The 17826-nt window shown below is 33.6% G+C and overlaps 1 protein-coding gene and 1 long non-coding RNA gene across 4 annotated transcripts in view; one reads left to right on the forward strand and one right to left on the reverse strand.

The window, feature by feature from the left end:
* LOC114331285 (E3 ubiquitin-protein ligase HECW2) overlaps positions 1-17826 on the forward strand; it is a 955949-nt gene that overhangs the window by 72233 nt on the left and 865890 nt on the right. The window lies entirely within an intron of this gene.
* Positions 9976-12535, reverse strand: LOC126888222 (uncharacterized). Of its 2 annotated transcripts, none has more exons than XR_007699455.1 (3): positions 12179-12535; positions 11815-12118; positions 9976-11004 (listed from the first exon to the last, which is right to left on the reverse strand). It is a non-coding gene; the product is annotated as an uncharacterized LOC126888222 (long non-coding RNA). The 2 variants fall into 2 exon arrangements; XR_007699456.1 differs by having other exon boundaries at positions 9976-11418.

Raw genomic sequence — 17826 nt, forward strand, 5'->3', positions numbered from 1 at the left:
TAAAGAGTGTTAAAAAGTCCGTGTTTATGCAACTTTATGGAGGTCGAGCTTAATAGTGCACCGATCTAAATGTGGGATGGTGTTTGTTTTTTCAGCGCCAGTCAGTTTACTTAATTCGACGTTTTTTTATCGACGCATCTCGGATATTAATGGAAAGTTACCGTTTTCAAATCTAAACGTATCGAGCATAAATTGTTCGGTGAATCTTATATCGCCGATTTATATTAGATTAATAAGGTTCTGAAGATGTTTTCTTGTGGCATATATCTAAGTTAAATATCGTGTTTATATGAGATTAGCCACAGTCCACAGTTGTTGATTGTAATGAATGACAATACATTTTTACGTAAAAAGATTTGGCTTTTAGATTTCCACAAGATTAATAAAGACAAGATATTGCCGCCAAAATGGAGTCAAGTTTAAGTTTTCTCAAAAATTAAATATTGAGGTTATTGTTACATAGTACATTCACTCACGGTAAAATATTGCAATATACTTCCGAATTTTAAAGAACCGCTTGGATTGGCATGAAATTTGGAATGCACATAGCTAACATATTTAAGAAAAAAAAGGGATATTGTGCCGATGTTTGCTTTTGCCCTGGGGCTAGTAGGGGGGTGAACAAATATACGTTCAAAATAAAATAAGTCCGGAAGTGGATAAACTGCTATCGAGTTTTTTGACTAAGTCAATACTTTTCGAGTTATTTGCAAGTGCATATATGTACACATTTTTCAACAAAAAACCGTTTTTAGATTGTTTTTCGTAAATAACACAAAAAGTAAGTATTTTATGGAACAAAAAATTTTTAACAAAAATATAGCTTATAAAACGGAGTGTGTATGAAGTCTGTAGACCCAATAGAAGCAGAGCTGTAGATATTGAAAAGTAGGTTCTTATTCGTCAAATTCCAAATTGAATATTTCAACGTGAAATGTACCAAACAATGAAGCACTTTTTGGGGAAAACTCATAACAACTTTTTGTTTAATGCTTAAATGTAAAAAGGCTTTATTTTTGTTATTTAAAAAAGTTTATAGCATCAAAACTAAGCAAGTTACGCTCAAAATAAAGTTAATTCCATTTTTTGATAATCAAAATCGTAAAAATCCCCCCTAATTAGTATCCCAAATGAAATTAATCATTACCGCTTCACAAGTTAATTTACTTTATATGTATTATTTATACATATATGATTTATAAGTTTTATCGGTTCAAAGTGCTTATTTTTGAAAGGGCTTAAACGAGTCACTAATCACGAGTGTATTCAAATTTTGAACAGCCATATCTTCACCAATTTTTGTCTTACAGTAAATAAAAAAATACAAACTATTCAAAAAAACAAAACCTACATTTTTTCACTCTCTGAAATTTTTGGTATCACTTTGAACCGATGAAACTTACAGATCATATAAATAATACATAAGTAAAGCAACTTTTGAAGCGGTAACGATTAATTTCTTTTGAGATGCTAATTAGGGGGTGATTTCCCCGGGTGTTTTTTACCAAAAAAGGGACCAACTTCATTTTGAGCTTAACTTACCTACTTTTGATGCTAGAAACCTTTTTATGAAAAAGAAAAATAAAGCTTTTTACTTTAGCTAGAGCTTTTTACTTACCTAGCTTAAACAAAAACGGTTCAAAAACGGCTGTATGTGTGCTTTGTTGATTATAGAAAGGCCTTTGACCGCATCAGACACGAAAAATTGATTGAGGTGCTAAAAGAAGTAGGGTTGGACAGACACGACATAGCTATCATAAGCAATACATACTGGAACCACACAGGATGCGTTCGAACAGACAATGGAAACACCAATTACGTAAACATGTCACGAGGAGTGCGTCAAGGGTGCATTTTGTCCCCTCCTACTATTTAATTTTTCTATGCCGATCATATCATCAGAGCTTCTCTTGAAGATCGCCCTGAAGGTGCCAGAGTCAATGGAATCATCATTAACAATAAGATATGTCGATGACATCGTAGTATTAGCGTAAACAGAAGACCAACTAAAAATATTGATGAACATATTATCAGAAGAAAGTCACAGGCTGAGCTTGGACATTAACCTTTTCAAAGCCAAAATCATGGTATTCCACAAGAACCTCCATGAACAAATTACACCCAACATACAAATAAATGGTATCATCCTTTATAGTTCCCAAAGCTTTGTATACCTGGGCAGAGAGCTAAATAGACAGATAGACCACTCAAAAGAAATAATTAGAAGACGCACTGAAATAGCAAGGTCTGGTTTTATGAACATGCGTAAAATGCTCCAACCCCAAGCTATCAGTCACAATAAGATTGAGAACACTAAAGTGTTATGTGTGGTCTCCATTACTATATGGCTGTGAGACCTGGACATTAAAACAGTATGACGTCAACAAACTGAATTCATTCGAATTGTGGATGTACCGCCGAATAAGCTGGACCAGCAAAACTACGAATGAAGAAGTACTGGAAATAATGAACACACGTGCTCATCTGGTCAATACAATCAAAATTAGAAAGACGTCATATCTAGGACAATGCGCCATACTTAGGGTATTTGAGCAGCTCCAGGTAATGTTAGAAGGCAAAATCGAAGGTAAAAGGGGTATAGGAAGAAAGAAAAAATCCTGGCTCCCAAACATCAGAGATTGGACCCACACAACAGGGAATGACTTTATTCATCAAGCCCAGAACAGAGAGAAATTTGCCATATTGATAGCTAACCTCAATAGAGAAGGTACTTAGGAGGAGGACGAGCTTAAAAAAAATAAAGCTTTAAATGAGTTTTCCCCGAAAAGTGCTCAATTTTTTGGTTATTTCACGTTGAAATATTCGATTTGGGATTGATGAATAAAAACGTATTTTTCTTGAGCTACAACTTTACTTTTTCTGGAGCTATAGATTTTGTGAATACACCATTTTTTGTTTTTTTATAAGCTACATTTTTGTTCAGAATATGTTTTTCGATAAAGTACTCACCAACTTTTCGAGTTATTTACGAAAAACCGCCTGAAAACCTGGTTTTTGTCATTGAAAAATAAAGATTTTCACTCGCAAATAACTCGAAAAGTATTGACGTGCGTTGTTAAAAAAACTCTATAGAACAAAAGTTGCTTAGAATTAGTCAATTTATCAATTTCCGGACTTATTTTAACACGTTCTCTGCTTCTGTACATATATTTTTTAAGTACATACTTCTCCCAGAATCTGAAATAATTTTTATAATGTAATGTAATGTAATGTAAGTAACACATGCCGCTCATCGGCGACATCGGCACTGGAGAGGGAAACCGAATGTCGCTGATGAGCGACATACTTAACGAACGTGTTAAGCGTGTATGTTTTTTCACCACCGGGAAGGGGTGACTTTTCACCCCCCTAATATAAAAGCAGCCAACGGTACAAGCCCAATTTTGAAGTGGAGAGTAAGCAGATCCTAAATCCAAATTGTCATGCAATTTGGTGGTGACACTGAAAATTACACGGTATCCTCTTATTTCACGTTCATTTACTGAGCTATTATGAGAGACCAGAATAAGTGGCTAATCTAACAAGTTTATTTAATACAATTATGGAAGTTAGACGAATGGACAAGGTCTATTAGTTAACAATATGTACCTGTTTACAAAAACAAAGGTGATATATCATAATGCATAAACTACAGGGGCATAAAACTACTCAAACTTAAACCAAGGAAATGTAGGCGAGAGTAATTGTTAGATAGATACATGAAGAGACAGATACATGAAGAGAAATAGCCGAAAATCATGATTTTATTTTATTACCGTCACATTATTTGTTGTATGTTTTTTTTTCATACTCAAATTGGCGTCATGATGTCTACCGAGAATAACTGTAGCCTCGCAATTATATATTTATTATTGAATACAGTCGACTTAAGGTATGATTAAGAAAGTGACTGCAGACCGCAAACCACAGATCGAAGCGACACTGTCGTCTGCGGTCAGATCAATTCTCAACAGAGCTGCACCTATGAGCGACAACAGCATTGCGCGATGCGAAATCATAATTAAGCACATTATAGTAGGTAAAAGTCGTGTAAGTAAGATGTCAGACGTACTGAACGACAATGAGTTAATTATATATCTTTTGATGGAAGAAGAAGACGACGTCATCTTTTGATTTTGCATTCTAAAAGAAAAAGAAACGTCTCTATTTAAAAATAGACGATTTGAAGGGAGTTATTCAATACTAGTTTCTTCCTAGTTTTTACCTAGTTTTTTCGAGCAGGGAAGCATGTTGCTCTTTAGGCACATACATAATTTAATCTTGTAGTATCGACTTGTAGTCACAATATTTTATCAAAAGTTATAATGTAAGCCATATATTATGAAGTTACCACCTTCATTGGTGTGCTAGTTACAACTACTTTGCGGAATGTAAGTATTCTCCACATATTTTTCTCATTAACAGTCACAATTTTAACCTTTTTGCCTTAATCTAACGTGGAAATACTTCATTCCAGGCACTGAAGATGTTCTGTTCAGAACGAAAACGTTTTGCAATCCATGTGGATGACTTTTAGATAGTTTTTAAATAAACGATTTTATACCAAAATACAATTTGAAGTTTTTACTTCTGTATAGGTTTTTTTAAACTATGGTATACAGCCAACTATTGGGATTTTCCCATTGATTTTATTCAATACTCATTAAAAATCATCTAATGGCCAATGAAGATGTATTCAGAAGTTACTATCGTTTAAATAAAAAACTCATTTGGAACCAGCAAAAATACGTGCTATCACTTTGCGATCGACGACACTACGATTCCGAACACGACCGCCAACTGCAAATCGCAGACCGCAGCGACAGACCTACTGGTTCATATGGTTTCCTATGAGCTGTATGTCGAGTACAGCCACAGTATATAGGTTTATACAACAATCAGTATAGTCACTTGCCGTGAAGTACGTTATGAAAAAATGTTCCATTTTTCCCACTGCGCATCGAGACCTTGCAGCCGGACGCAAGCGCATAACAGCGTGTGTTATACTGCTCAACATTATTTTTGATACACTGCTCGAAAATAAATAGGACAAATTTGAAATAGATTTTTCGAAATAAGGAATACTTTTCTACAATTAACGTTTACGAAGCTCTTGACAATTTATCGATAGTTTCATAAATAATTATTACTGTTGTTCTGAAGACTAAACGTATCAGCTTTAATGGATTCATTGAGATAATAAGTGCGTTCGCGGGTGCCTGTCGGCGACAAATTAGCAGCAAAACGCATGCGCACTTTAAAATTATATAAATAATATCGTTAATAGATAAATATACAAGGTATATTTACCTATTATAATTTAATAATTAGTTATTAATATTAATTAAAAGTAAATATACCTTGTTTATTTATCTATTAACGATATTATTTATATTAAATGAGGTTAGAAATTGTCGGCGACAATTTGTCAACTGTACCCGCGATCGCACCTTATGTACCTACGATTTTCAACTAAATAATTTTTTCTATATAAACAAAATTTTAGTCTAACAATGGGCTCTACTTTATCTTCATTGGTCTTCTTCTTCTTCTAATGCCTACTCCACTAATGAAGGTTGGCTATAACCACTGCAAATTAGTTTCATTATTAGCGAATATATTTATGGATTTCTAAAGAAATATTGTTTTCACTCAGTTTTGAAAAAAATGTGAAAGCGTTGAATTATATACGTCCGTCTGTCCGTAAAACACAACTCCTCAGTCATTAAACCAGATAGAATGACAAATGAGGTGTCGGATGAAAGCTTATAATCCAAGGATGGTACTAAAGGTGAGATATTTGGCAAAGGACTTCCAGTTTTAAAAATGCATTCGGAAATACGGTTTTAAATTCTCCGGGATAGTACAAGCGATATATTATTCGACGCGTCGTAGCAAGAGGAGTCTTCCTTCTTGTAGGTAGGCTTTAAAGACTGTTTCTTCTTCAATATTAGCCTCCTAAATTGTTTAAATTATCGCACCATCTTTTTCTTAGTCTGCAAATACCTCTTCATCCATTTGGTGACTTATCTCGTGCTATTCGTACTATCCTATCCTCTGCCATTCTACTAATGTGTTCGTTCCACTCCAGTTTCCGTTTTGTCACTCATCCATTTAGGTATGTCTTCTACATTGCATGATCTTCTTATGTTTTCGCATCTCTCTCTATCCAATAGACTTTTCCCTGATATTCGTCGAAGTATTTTCATCTCGGTTGTTTCTAGTAGTCGTCTCGTTTTAGATGTGTCAGGTCTTGTTTCTGCCGTGTATGTCAATATAGGTCGAAATGCTGCTTTATAGATTCTTGCTTTTGTGTCTTGTCTTAGGTGTTCGTTCTTCCAGATTGGAAGAGATTAAGAGATCCCAGCGCTTTACTTGCTTTTAAGCTTTGTTGTAGTACTTCCTCTTCAACATCTCCGTAACTGGGTATATCTATTCCCAGATATCTAAACCTTGCTTCCTGCTTTAATATTTTCCCATCAATTTCGATTTTACCTCGTAGTGGGTATTTAGATGTCATACATGTGTTTTTTCTGCTGATATTATCATATATTGATATTGTATTTCTTGGCTGTTGTATTGAAGATGTGTGTTAATCTGGAGATTGTCTTCTGTCTTGGCGATTAATGCGGCGTCGTTTGCATAACCTAATATTTGGAGTTTTTTGTTCCCCATTCTGTAACCATGATCTTTAAATACTGCTTCTATTATTTCGTCCATTATTAGATACAGTAAAGAGCAGTGGGCTTAACGGGTTACCTTGTCTAACTCGGCTTTGTACTGGTATAAACTGTGTTAGTTTTCCATTTATCTTTGCCTGTATTCGATTATGGAAATAGATGTTTTCGATGGTTCGTATAATATTGATTGGCATGTATCTTCTATACAGTAAGTGTAAGACGTCTTCGACTTGGATGCGATCGAAAGCCTTTGTCAGGTAAAACATAGATATGCTGGTTTATTGTACTCGATGGCCTTTTCTGTGATTTGTCTTATAGTCCAGGAACCGAAGCATTTCACCTCGCAATTTTTACAGAATGGATCGATTTGCTTGAATATTTGAGAATAAGTAGTGGATAGTTCAAGGATCAAAATCTATATGATGCCGAAAGGCGCTTTCACCATGGGGTTGGTAGCCACCCCATTTTAAGGGTGGAAATTTTTTATTATATTTTGACTGCGAAAGTTGATAAAAACATTAATTCTAAGCAAAAAATGTTCTATACATTTTTTTGATAAAATTAATACTTTTCGATTTATTCGCTATCGAAAATGTTAGTTTTATATAGAAAAAATCAATGTTTTTCGATATATACTCATTTACCATTCACTCAATTTTTGCCGTAGAAAAAATTTTTTCAAACCAAGTTCTTGGGAATTAAATAACCCACAATTTCATATGAAAACATTTTTTCGTATATCTGATGCTAATCTTTCTATTTTGAAAAAAAATGCATTTTTTACCAAACTGCAAAAAGTCGTTATTCGCTTTTAACATTAGTTTTTTAAAAACTAATCATTCTAAACCAGTCAAACTTTTAAAATATATTAATAATACATAAATAAAGAAGAATTAATAAGGCCAATGACTAAAAGCAAAGCTACCTTACATTATTATGCTTCCAATTGGATTTCTTTTTTTTTTGAAAAAAATATATTGATTTTTTAACCGTAACCTTTTTAATTTTTATCTTAGAAAATTTATTAAAAAATAATTTTGTAGGTTTTTACAAGATCTATAAGAGTGTTAATACCAAATCCTTTTAAAATACTCAGTCGCAAAAAGTGGTGACTTTGAAAGGGTTGGTAAAGGTGATTTTTGCATGTTATTACAAGTTTTAATTGTCAATAGCTCACTTAATTTTTACCGTAGAGAAAATTTTTGAAAACCATGTTCTTGAGAATTAAATAAGCTACAATTTTATATTTAAATATTTTTTTGTATCTCTGATGATAATCTTTCTATTCTGAAGAAAAGGGAATATTTTACCAAACTTCAAAAATTCGATATTTGCTTTTGACTCCATTTTTTTTAACTAATCATTCTAAACCAGTTAAACTTCTAGAACCTATTAATAATACATAAGTAAAGAAGACGCAATAAGGTCAATGACTAATTTTAATCAGGGTGGTGATTAGGGGTTTGCTTTCGATCACTTTTTCGCTGAAAAATATAGGGTCTGACATTCTTTTCATTATAAGCCATCTAATTTTTGAGCTAAATACTTTTTTATTTCTGAAGATAGACCTTTTTAAATACTTCAAATTAGTTTAAACAAGTGATCCTCGAAAAATGCATAGTTTTCCCGTCTTTTGACTTTGAAACTACAATATTTAGCATTTGCCGAAGAAGACCTAACATATAATAAAGTATAGCTCGATTACTATTGGTCTTAAAGAAAATTTAAAAAAACGGTTTTGTTGATTTTTTCAAAAGGTAGATACATTTTTGTTAACCAAAGTTGTTTTGATAAAACAAAAACTTTTTGAGTTAATTGCAGAAAACTGATTAAAAACATTAATTTTTTTAATATAAAACTAACATTTTCGATAGCGAATAAATAGAAAACTATTAATTTTATCAAAAAAATGTATAGAACATTTTTTGCTTAGAATGAATGTTTTTACCAACTTTTGTGGTTAAAATATAATAAAAAATTTTCACCCCCGACATGGGGTGGCAACCACCCCCATGGTAAAAGCGCCTTTTGGCATCATATAGATTTTGATCCTTGGACTATCCACTATACTTATTCTCAAATTTTCAAGCAAATCGATCCATTCTGTAAAAATTGCGAGGTTTTGTCCTATTTTAAGCTTCATTACTTGGACTATTAGTACAGAAATAAATAGTACAATACTGGCGTCTACGCTACAAACGCATTCAATATGCTAAGGAAAATGTGGTCTTCACATCAGATGACAATTAAAACCGAAAGACTATTCAACAGCAACGTGAAGACTGTATTACTATATGGAGCAGAAACTTGGAAAGTGTCAAGAAAATGTATTGGACAGATGCAGGTATTCATAAATAAATGCCTAAGGAAGATTCTTAACATTTACTGGCCAAACCGTATATCAAACCAAGAGCTATGGACAAGATCTAACCAGAAACCTATGTATATCTAAGATAATATGCAAAAGGAAATGGAGTTGGATGGAGCACACACTAAGGAGACCTGGCACAGACATAGCGAGGCAAGCCCTAGAATATACACCACATGGAAAGAGAAGACCAGGTAGACCCGTAGAAATGTGGAAAAGAAGTGTTGAAAAAGAAATTAATGCTATAAGGCTTTTCATTGATTGTCATTTGCTTCGAGCTGCTGTCATATGTTGTATAATCTGTGTATAATACTAATATACACAGAGATATGTCAACAATAGATCAGGCTAATCATATGCCACTCAATGCATCGGTGTGTAACGCTGATATCAAGTACGGTGGTCTAGCTATCTTTGTCTGTCATGCGAGTGTGAGCGTATCTACCAAGAGGTGGGAGTAATGGAACGACAGTTACACAGAGGCGGCAGCCATCATATGCTAGAGAGAGAAAGCTGAGCGCCAGTAGAGAGAGAAAGATAGACCACCAACCCGAACTGTTCTGCGTTACTCTATTTTTCGAACTGGCCTAATCTATTCTGTTATATCTATGAATATACACGGATTATACGACATATGACAGAAGCTCGAAACAAATGACTGTGAATGAAAAGCCCTATTGGGAAAACCTGGACAGAAATAAAGATCAGTGCAAAGGATAAGACAGAATGGAGGCAGACAGTTGACGCCCTATGCTCCGCATGGAGTGAAGAGGAATAAGTAATTAAGTAAGTACTGGCGTCTACGCAGGATCTTCCGGATCTGAATCCTTGTGAGAAATCTAAAAAACGAAGTACTGATGTCTTGTCAAGAGCTAATGAGAAAACTAATAAGAGGACTTTTTTATAGAGGAAAAAAATAATAATACATTCGAATTATAAATTATATTTTGAGAATTTCAATTTTACAATACCAATTTTATTTTTTACAGATATATTCCCTACAAGCATTTCAAATTCATCCTTAAAATAAAGTTTAATAGGTACATAAAATGAACTTATAAATTTCTGTTTTGAAAGGGTTGTAGATACCTACTATATACCTACTCAGATCTATACCTACTCAGCATCATATTGAGAAATCACAGAATCGTAAATATACAGTAATGAGCACTCACACTAATAACCAGCAAAATAACGCAAAAGATGGAAAACATATTAACTTGTGAGATAAAAAGAGATGAAACTGGTAGAAGTGGAACTTATCGTTATAAACGAATAAATTAACATAACCTTGGATAAGAGTTTTAACCTCCATTTTTCACTTTGAGTGATATTGGGCTAGTTTCTGGGTCCGTGTATTTTCATACACCACCACACAAACCCGCCGACACCAATGTAGTTTAGAAATAGCTATCTCTAAACTACAGTGGAACCAGCGGGCTTGTGGGACATGGTATGAAGGTACACAGACCTAGAAACTACCCCAATATCACTCACAGTGAAAAATAGAGTTAGCAGGTTAACACTCTTAGCCGACGATAACATTACATAGTTTCCCACCTTTAGATCTCTGTGACAGGAGTATTTTATAAAATTCTCCTGGCACAGTGACAGTTCTCATACTCATCTGATACGTCTAAAGGTGGGAAACTATGTAATGTAATGTTAATTTATATGTTTATATCGATAATTTCTCTCAGTTTCATCTCTTTTTACTTCAGAATGCATCCCATGTTTCCCATCTTTGGCGTTATATCCCATATTTTGCCAGTTATTAGCATGCTCATCACTGCATATTGGACTTTTTACACATAGTATCTTAGAATCCCTTGGAAGTAAATAATAAATCATGTACTTAGTTTTATTTTCATCAATAAATTCATGAAAGTATGACTGATGTTGAAAATTCATTTGACATACTGGCAAATAATTGTAATTCCTTCAGAGGAGGTGTCCCTAGAAAGAATAACATATGTTTTATATTAAAATATATTAAATTCATATTGATTAGCAGAATAAATAGAGTTTTTAGGTTTAATTCTCCTCATTCACATAATTTAATACCAGATAATGTCGCCCTACTTCCATATGCTAATGACCTAGTTTTTTATATAGCAGCCTAAACCCCATTTTGGACTCCATTCACATTAACCAATATTATCAGATATTCATGAATAGTGTCACCACAATCTTCTTTAACAACATACTATTCTTTCATAGATCTGGTAGTTATCACAATATAATCCCATATATACCAAAAATTCATGCTCGAGTGAGAAATTGGAAAGCCAAGCAAAGAATAGGAAAGAGTGGAAGCTGATTCTGGAACAGGCCAAGACCCACCATGGGCTGTAGAGCCAATGCTGATACCTAAAAATGAACTCAAATATTTAGTGGTCTTTTTGTCCCGCAATCTTAACTAGAATAAGCATATTGAAAATATAATTGGAAAAAATATTAAAGGCATGGCTGTGCTGCCTAGTAAGACCCATATAGATTTTTGAAGCATCTTTATGAAACCAGCACGTAAACAATTATTATAGATTTAAAAACTAGACTCACTATGGATAGAGTAGTAAGATGATACAACGAATGCAGAGGTAACCCTCTATATTTGTTATCAATGGTTTCTAGGAACATGGTTCTTCAAAACAGATGTCAATGATTTTTAGAGTTTAGATAAAGATGGTTATGTACCAAATTCATGAAAAAAATTTACACTTTCTCAGAATCATCCAACAATTGATTTGAAACATATACTCATACCTTCAATTATATATGTCATAGATTCCCTTAAGGCACTTTGCCACTGGTTGTAACTTCTCAATAGATGTGCCTACAGAATTACAAAATTATCATTCCAGTTTAAGAAAGAACACACCTTCAACTTGAATGTTTAATCTCAAGACATATTTCGTTTATTTTATTTTGCGTTGTTTTGCAACCCGCTTTTCAGTATTTCTGCAAAGGCCTGCTCCTCAAGATGCATATTTAAAAGTTAATGTAACAACATTGAGGACTGTTCATAGAAAGTTTATCACATTGAACAATTTCTTTTCATTCTGCAAACCTAAAACGACAGCACGTCAAAAATGATGTCAATGATATTAAATAGAATTTACGTTCTTACCGATTTTCATCCATGGGCAACAGGAAGAAACTCAAATTTTTATGGTGCCTGGAATTTTGCCACATAAATAAACACACACATTGCCTTTGGGTTAAATTCATCATAATCCCAATTCAAAATCACCAACCTTCTTAGAAAACTGGAGAAATACCACAGTAATGCACATTAAATTCGAAGTAAACCAACTTAACAATTGCAAAATATGAGAAAACAATAATAAATAACTCTAAATAAACAACTGTTTGTTTATAAGGTTATGTTTGGAATAAACATACATAAATAAACCAGATCTACTCACTGTTGCCAAATGTCACCAATTTAGATAGTTACTTGTGATTAATTGTTTGAATACATTCAATCAATAATTAGAAAATATTAGTTTTCAAATTTTATACAAGTGTGTACGTAAAGGATTTTACCATTTATGAATTTAATTTTCAGCTTTTTGAAAAAAATCGATAATCATAATTATTTTATTATAATTTTGTAATATTCTTTATCGGAATATTTTAAATCTTGCAACAGCAACATTTTCCTCCTAGTCTACTGCGCAGTCTGCTAGGAGTTTCTGCAAGCGCAGGAACCGCATAAAAACTAGAGTGAACTAACTGATTCGTATAAGCAAAAAAACTGTGGTACAGCGAAACTGTCGCCGACGCACGCACAACGTCACCACCGGCCACCGCCACGATATACTTAACCAGAACCAGGGCCACCGCTGACCGCAGTACTGCTCCAGCTCCAGAACCAGTAGTGCCGCCGACCGCAAAGTGATAGTACATATTTTTGCTGGTTCTAAATGAATTTTCACAACTTCATTGGTCATTAGATTATTTTTAACGAGTATTAAATAATTTCCTTTAAATTGTCTATTTTTAAATAGAGCCCTAGTTGACTTTATTTTTTTTTATAATGCAAAATCAAAAAATCATTGTGATCTTCTTCCATCAAAAGATATAAAATTAACTCACTGTCGTTTAGTATGTCTGACATCTTACTTACACGACTTTTAATATTATACTATTATGAATTCGCGCGTTGCTGTCGTCGCTCTTAGATGCAGTTCTGTTCGGAATTGGTTTGACCGCAGACGACACTGTCGCTGCAAACTGTGGTTTGCGGTCTTCAGTCTGCAGTCACTTTCGGAATCATACCTTTACTGGTTCTGGTGCAGTACTGCGGTCAGCGGTGGCGACGTTCTGCGTGCGTCGGCGACAGTGCCGCTGTACTCGACATACAGCTCATAAGAAACCAGTAGGTCTGTCGCTGCGGTCTGCAGTTTGCAGTTTGCGGTTTTGTTCGGAATCGTACCTCTATCCTGTAAGACGTTACTTATGATGCTGGGGCCACACGAGCGTCTACCGTTAATAATTATATCGCATTATTTGCAAATTCTAATAAGTACAAGAATAAAAAAAAACCGCTAAACGCCGTAAAAATGAGTGGCGCACACAATATTCCAGCTACAAAAGGGCTGATATGAATATTACGCTGCACAAAAATGTATTTTCATTTTGTTGGAAAATAAAATTTTAGTTTTATTTTGAAAGATTTTTCCATAATATTTCCTAAATTTGAAGCAAAACGCGCCACAAAAGAGTACCTTTGATACAGTTTGCATTTTGAAGTTCTTTTGTGGCGTGTTTTACTCCAAATTTGGCAAATACAGTATTGCCCAAAATAAACAGTACTGAAACTGAAACACAGATGTCTCTTTGTGCACGCTGTCATATTCAAATTAACTAGTATAGACCTGTCAAGTAATCATTAAACAATTAATTATTAAGGCCTAATTGTTAAAAATGGTGTTAAGTACAGAGGAGAAAGTGTTTCTTGTGAAGCATTATTTTCGCTCATACGGAATCGGCCGACGTAATAGTGCAAGTCTGCAATACGTGTGTGATCAATTCACACGACCGACGGTTTAATAAACGTTTTCCAAGTAATGTAATTTTGAAGGTTGTTGAAAGTTACAGCATTACTTGGAGAACGTTTATTAAACCGTTGTGTGAATTGATCACACACGTATTGCAGACTTGCACTATTACGTCGGCCGATTCCGTATGAGAGAAAATAATGCTCCACAAGAAACACTTTCACCTCTGTACTTAGCACAATTTTTAACAATTAGGCCGTAATAATTAATTGTTTAAGGATTACTTGACAGGTACATACTAGTTAATTTGAATATGACAGCGCGCACAAAGGGACATCTGTGTTTCAGTTTCAGTACTGTTTATTTTGGACAATACTGTATTATGGAAAAATTTTGAAAATAAAACTAATTTTATTTTCCATCAAAATGAAAATCCATTTTTGCGCCACGCAATATTTATATCAACCCTTTTGTAGCTGGAATATTGTGTGCGCCACTAGCGCCACTCATTTTTTCGGCGTTTAGCGGTTTTTTATTCTTGTATCAGCAGTTTTTCAAAGTTTTTTTTTATAAATTAAATGTATGTATGTTCAGTAATGTTTCACAATTACACGTTAACCGATATAAATGGTCATCTTTGTCGTATTATCGTCCAAATGATCTAGTGCAGCGGTTCTTAATCTGTGGTACATGTACCACTGGTGGTACATATCATTATTTGTGGTGGTACACAAAACGCAAAACTGTCAAAATCACCACTATTACAGTTAATTAGATTACCTATCTAGATAGGTAGTTATTTCAGTTAGGTGGTACCAAAAGTATTAAAAAGTATTTTGTGGTACATGACTCAAAAAGATTAAGAACCACTGATCTAGTGGTTATGACACTAAACGTGTGATAGGGCAATCCGAGTTCATAGCCCAGCCATCCCAATACTTTTTTTCAATATAATTCTTTATGTGCATCGAATATACACTAGATTTTTTTCTATTTGGAATATATTGAAAAAATTTTGTAATGAACTCGGATTGCCCTATCAAATTTAGCGTCGTAACCACTACAACTAGAACATTTCGGCGATAATGGTTAAATATACTTCGATACTGGAGCTCGATAACTTCTATATGGCTTAACCGATTTTGATCAGTAAACATGAGTTAGAAAGGTATTGACAAGTCGTGTCTCATACATCTAAGGTCAAATATGATAATTGAAGGCATTATAGGATTTAGTGAGCTTGAAAAACCGTTTTTTCCCATAGAAACTGGATTTTATCGTGCTTATGAGGCCTATAACTTAAAAATTCGAATTTTCCCAGAAATGAGGTAGGTATACAACGTTAGACACGTCGAAAGTCCTCCTATAAACGCTCATTTATTGGCGCAATTCGTAGGTTGAAATTTTGAGAGTAATTGCCGAAAAACCAAAATTTTCTAATTTCAATTTTTTAGTTTTTCGTCTATACTGAGCCGTGTGTGTATGTCCGATCCTGACCGCTTAAACACCATTTGAAAGCTCAACTCAACGCTATTAATTTGGTGTATTTGCGGTTTTCCTGTCTCTCCTTGAATCCAAGATATATACCCCTACAAATATGCCATTTTGTACCTACCCAGTCCTATAGCTGGCATATAGCTGGATGGGTGGTCAAAAGTTTACACCGGTTCTGAATCGGCCCTGACCCTCTTGAAACACAGAAAAAAAATCAGATCGGTGTAACTTTTCCACACACATATTGTTATGCTCTGTATCTTCTCTCTGTTATGAGATTGATCAGCATATTCTTATTTTGATTAATTAATTAATTATTTTATTTACTACTTAGGAAAACAAAACCAAAATTAAATAAAACTTTCCAATAAAATTTATTCTCAGGGCTAATTTATTTGAATGTATTACCTTTGGTTTGTGGCTTCTAGTATCTCTAGTTGCTTACTTCATCCAGGACAAAACAGGGAAAATAAATATACTCAATGTCATAAATTCTATAAATATTATTTATTTACCCAATATACCATAAATATAAGATTTAAATGTATGCTAAAACTCAATTTTGTTGCAAATATTTCTTATCTAATAAATTAATCTTTAATTCTGCTATCTCCTTTTTTTACAAAATTTTCATTTAAATCATTTGTTAGACTGTTCTTACTATTATATATGTATATAAAAACAAAATTTACTTTTCACCTTTTGAATAGATTACTCATTTCTTCTTTGAATTTATGAATGACTAAATTATGCTATTAAAACTGTTGAATAAAAAATAAACAAATATGGTATGTGATATAAAACAACTCTCTCCGTATCACAAATAATCTGACTAACCTTTTTTTCTCTTCTTTACTTCTCATGGATTGTGTAGTCCTCAATTCTCCCACACGTGCTCCTAGAATGCTGCGAACGATCCTTCTCGTCCAAACTGCTTCACAAACAAACAACAGCACTCGCTCGAAATCTCTCCTCAGTTTTCTCTCTGCTCGATATCTTGTGCAAATTGATACCAACCGGCTACTCGTTTCACACAGAAACAGGAATCTCTTCGGACACAAGGAGATTTAACTTCTCAACTCGATCAACGATTTCGTTTCAACACGATTTTGCTTACACGGCCGCCAACTTCACCACTTTACACACCGACTTCTTACTTTTCAAAAACTGGACTGCTCTCTCCAGATGTTCATTACACCGTGAAATTTTTTTAACTCAGACTCCAACACTCTATTCTCCCTCCATACGTCTCTCTCGCCAATCACAAAACATCCTCTCTACACATTACATCACCTTTCATTTCTTAAGAACAAATTAATTTTGTATACAACTTTTCCATTTTGTCAAATTCCAGGAGATACCAAAATTACTTTTGTGTTTCTATGATATGCTATAAAAAAACCGATATTCGAAAACTCAACAATTGTGTTTACCATCTTTCCTTCTAAGAAGCATTTATAAACGTCCTATTGTTCGCTTTAAAGCGAATACACGTACTTTCTAATCCGGCCGTATTAATTGTATAAGTCCGTTCATAGAATCATTAATACTGAACGATTTTAACTTTCAACGAAACACTGCTTATGACTAACTAATACTATTTACAATTTTTGGCCATATACAGGGCGATGAAAATCTATGATCTCGTGGTCTTTGACATATGTAAATTAATTTTCTAAAATAGCCCGATCAGGGAACGTAAAATTTTACGAAAACCTCCAAAAAGATAAAGGAAGGATGAAAATTTGGGAATATGTGTTGACATTGTCTATTATTATATATTATAAGAAAAAGTTACAATTTTACATCCCCTCCATTTTACAAAAATTGGAAAATACGGGGTGAAAAATGTTTTCTCGTGGGTGAAAAAATATATGTTTAAAATAAGTCTGGAATTGGATAAAATTACTAATTCTAAGTAACTTTTGTTCTAGAGTTTTTTTACTAAGTCAATACTTTTCGAGTTATTTGCGAGTGAATGTGTTCATTTTTAACCAAAAAAATGTTTTTGGACGATTTTTCGGAGATAACTCAAAAAGTATTTTAGCGAAAAAAAAATATAGTTTATAAAAAATTGAAAAAAAATGGTGTATGCTTGAGGTCTGCAGACCCAGTAGAAGCAGAGTTGCAGCTAATGAAATGTAGGTTCTTCTTCGTCAAATTCCAAATCGAATATTTCAATGTGAAATAACCAAAAAACGGAGCACTTTTCGGGGAAAATTCATTATAACTTTTTTAAAGTGTTTAAAAAAGGGCTTATTTTTGTTTTTTAAAAAAA

The sequence above is a fragment of the Diabrotica virgifera genome, chromosome 7, assembly GCF_917563875.1.
Source record: "Diabrotica virgifera virgifera chromosome 7, PGI_DIABVI_V3a".
Classification (NCBI taxonomy): domain Eukaryota; kingdom Metazoa; phylum Arthropoda; class Insecta; order Coleoptera; family Chrysomelidae; genus Diabrotica; species Diabrotica virgifera.